This window comes from Hemiscyllium ocellatum, chromosome 47 (genome assembly GCF_020745735.1).
Source record: "Hemiscyllium ocellatum isolate sHemOce1 chromosome 47, sHemOce1.pat.X.cur, whole genome shotgun sequence".
Classification (NCBI taxonomy): Eukaryota; Metazoa; Chordata; class Chondrichthyes; order Orectolobiformes; family Hemiscylliidae; genus Hemiscyllium; species Hemiscyllium ocellatum.
In genome coordinates this window covers 17,914,690-17,918,835 of record NC_083447.1, presented here as the reverse complement: position 1 = coordinate 17,918,835, position 4,146 = coordinate 17,914,690, and positions in this window count along the sequence as shown.

The following is a 4,146-nucleotide window of genomic DNA, read 5'->3' as shown; positions in this document are numbered from 1 at the left end:
TCGTCAATTTCATTGTAGAATCCAGACAGAGATGGAACTCATTCGAAGAAAAGTTACAAAAGCACAGCCAGGCTCTCGAGGAATTACAGGGCCGAGTGGAGGGGGCGGAGCTAAAGGCCACGACCTCCGAGGCTGCAGCACAAACAGCTGCAGAACAGGTGCGAGCTCTGGAGCAGAGAGTCCGGGCCTTTGAAATCTACATGGATGACCTGGATAATAGAAATCGGAGAAAGAATATCCGTCTTCTGGGCCTCCCTGAACAAGAGGAGAAGGGACAGTTAGTAGTATTTCTGGAGCGATGGCTGCCCCAGCTTTTAAACCTGGGGGCTGAAACTGACCGGGTAAGGGTGGAGTGGGCCTACCGGGTCGCAGCACGCGGATCTGGCCCAAACCAGCACCCACGCCCGGTCCTGTTCCGGATGCAGAGTTATAGGGAGAGGCAGATACTCCTGGATGCCTCCAGAAATCTTGGAAAGGATCCTAAAGCTATGATTCACGAAGGATCCAAGATTATGTTATTTCAGGACTTCTCCCCGGCTTTGGCACGAAGGAGGAAGGCGTTTGATGAGGTGAAGAAATGTCTAAGGAACTTAAATATTCAATACACCTTACGCTACCCAGCGACGTTATGCTTTACCCACGAAGGATCCGAGTATAATTTTAGATCACCAGAAGAGGCTAAGGAACTTTTAGACTCGTTTAAATAAATCGTAAGAGACAATTTATGTTGGCTTGCCTCTTCCACACTCCGTGGGGAGAAATGGATACTTTACTTTACTTTTGCTTCTGGGAGCAGGGTTGTCTTCTCTTGCTATTTTATGTTATTATACTTAACTGTAATTTGTTGGAGTTGTAATTTTATAGTTATGTGTGTTTGTACGTGGCATTGATGCTATCAGATATACTCAGGTATGGGTGGGGAGGGGTGGGGGTGGGGCGCTCACTGTCAACTCTAGCTCGGTATTATATCTAAATCCTATTAAGGAGCGCCCGGGTTAAGGGTGGGACACTGTTTGGGAGAGGATATGGTGGACCTTTAGAAAGGAAGTAAGGCCCCCTGAGAACAAGGGGGAGGATCTCCATTCAAACATGTTTTTTTTTGTTCTTATTGTTTGGAAATAGTTTCCTTTTTATTATACTGTTACGAGTGTATTAGAGAACATTTTCTCTTGTTTGAAGGATGTAAGTGACTCAACTATACACTCTGGATAATTGTGGATTAGATTAGTAGTTAACTGAGTTTCATTGTTTTTCTTTCTTCTTTAGTATCATTCCTTTGAATTTTGATGATTATATATTTAAGATCTATTTTTATATTAATGTTTGTGCTTGAAAGTTCTGTTTATTTTTGTAAATCTGTCAAAATATTAAATTTCTAATAAAAATATCTTTAAAAAAAAACAATCTCTCTCTCAACATCAGCAAAACTAAAGAGCTGATCATTGACTTCAGGAAGCAAAGGTGAGAGCACACCCCTGTCTACATCAAAGGAGCTGAAATGGAGATGGTCTACAGCATCAAGTTCCAAGGTGCATCAGTCACCAACAATCTGTCCTGGACCTCACACTTTGATGTGACTGTCAATAAGGTACAACAATGCCTCTTCTTCCTTAAGTGACTAAGGAAATTTGGCATGTCCATAAAGACTATCAACACCTTTTATAGACTCACCATAGAAAGCACTCTATCTGGTTGCATCTTGGCTTGGTACAGCAACTGCTCTCCCCAGGATCATGAGAACCTACAGAAAGTTGTGAACACAGCTCAGTCCATCATGTAAGCCAACCTTCTTTCAATTGATTTGGAGATGCTGGTGTTGGACTGGGGAAGACAAAGTTAAAAATCACACAACACCAGGTTATAGTCCAGATCAATTGGTTCCATCAATAGACTCCATCTCCAGCTTCTTGCTGCCTTGGAAAGGTAGCCAACGTCATTGAAGACCCCTCCCAACCTGTTTATAATCTCCTTCAACCTCTTCTGTAAGGCAAAAGATAGAACAGCTTAAACACAAGCACCAACAGGTTAAAGAACAGCTTAGAGTCATAGAGATGTACAGCACGGAAACAGACCCTTCGGTCCAACCCATCCATGCGGACCAGATATCCCAACCCAATCTAGTCCCACTTGATAGCACCCGGCCCATATCCCTCAGAACTCTTCCTATTCATATATCCATCCAAATGCCTCTTAAATGTTGCAATTGTACCAGCCTCCACCATGTCCTCTGGCAGCTCATTCCATACAAGTACCACCTTCTATTTGAAAAAGTTGTCCCTTAGGTCTCTTTTACATCTTTCCCCTCTCACCATAAACCTATGCCCTCTAGTTCTGGACTCCCCAACCCAAGGGAAAAGACAATATCCCATAGACACCCCTTTGGCAAAAATGGAATTCAGCAAAACAGTTATGATTCTCAGGTGCTGTCTCTCTCCAGTCCAGCGGAAACAAAACTGAAAGAAATGATCTGCACTTTTGATTTTTAAGAGAAAGCCTCTCATCTAACAGCAAAGTCATAGAAACAGACCCTTTGGTCCAACCAGTCCATGCTGAATATAATCCCAAACTAAACTAGTCCCACCTGTATGCACTTGATTAGATTCACAGTGTGGAAACAGGCCCTTCAGCCCAACAAGTCCACACTGACCCTCCGAAGTGTAACCAACCCAGACCCATTTCCCTCTGACTAATGTACTTAACACTATGGGCAATTTAGTGTGCCCAATTCATCTCACCTGCACATCTTTGGACTGTGGGAGGAAACCCATGCAGACATGGGGAGAATGTGCAAACTCCACATAGAGAGTCGCCTGAGGCTAGAATCAAACCCAGGTCCCTGGCGCTGTGAGGCAGCAGTGCTAACCACTGAGCCATCCTGCTACCCCACCACTTGGCCCATATCACTCCAAACCTTTCCTATTCACATACTTACCTAAATGTCTTTTAAACGTTGAAATTGTACCCATATCCATCACTTCCTCAGGAGTTTCATTCCACACCCGCAACACCCTCTGTGTAAAAAAATTGCCCCTCATTAAATTTTAAATCTCTTTCCTCTCACCTTAAAAATGTGTTCCCTAGTCTTGAAATCCCCCCTCTTAGGGGAAAGGCAACTACCATTAACTCTATCTATGCCCCTCATTATTTTATAAGGTCACCTCTTAACCTCCTAAGCTCCAATGAAAAACAGTCCCAGCCTATTCAGACTTTCTTTCCAACCCAAACCTTCCACACCCATAACATTGTGGTAAATCTCTTCTGAACCCTCTTCAACTTAATAAAATTCTTACTATAACTGGACAATCAGAACTGGACACAAGAGGCCTCACCAATGTCCCATATAACCTCAACATGAGTATCCGACTCAAAGGACCGAGCAATGAAGGTAAGTGTGCTAAATGCCTTTTAAACCACCCTGTCCAAATGTGACTCAAACTTTAAAGAATTATGTACCTGAATCCCTAGGGCCCTCTGTTCTACAACACTACCCAAGGCCCTACCATTAATTGTATAAGCCCTTCCCTCGTTTGTTGCACCAAAATGCAATACCTCACATTTATCCAGATTGAACATCAACTGCCATTTTTCAGCCCATTGACCCATTTGATCAAGATCCTTTTGTAATCTTAGAAAACCTTCACTGTCTAATATGCCACCAATTTTGGTACCGTCTGTAAATTTACTAACCATACCTTCTATATTCTCATCCAAATCATTGATATAAATTACAAACAAAAGAGAACCCAGACCAATCCCTGTGTGACACTGCTGGTGACAGGCCTCAGAGAAGTCAAGTTTTAGTCTAGCAACCAACATTAAACTTCTCACTAACTAAAAGCAAAACTGAAAGTCTTCCTGGGTCTGTGTGAGCCCTGACCCCACCCACCCATGATCCTTTTGTCCCATTTGAAAAAAAGTACCCGGGGAGAACTCAAAAACTGTTTTTCAATTGCTTATCTGAAGGAGACATCTTGGTACCACTGTGACAACACCCCTCTGCAAGAGAAACAGCACAGAAACATCTCTTAAAGGTATATTGTCATCACAGTAGAAACACTTACTGTTTGTTTTTATACCTTTAGCTCGCTTTCTTTCATTCTCTATTTTTACCCTTCTTATTAATATTATATTAATTGCTGTTTTTAA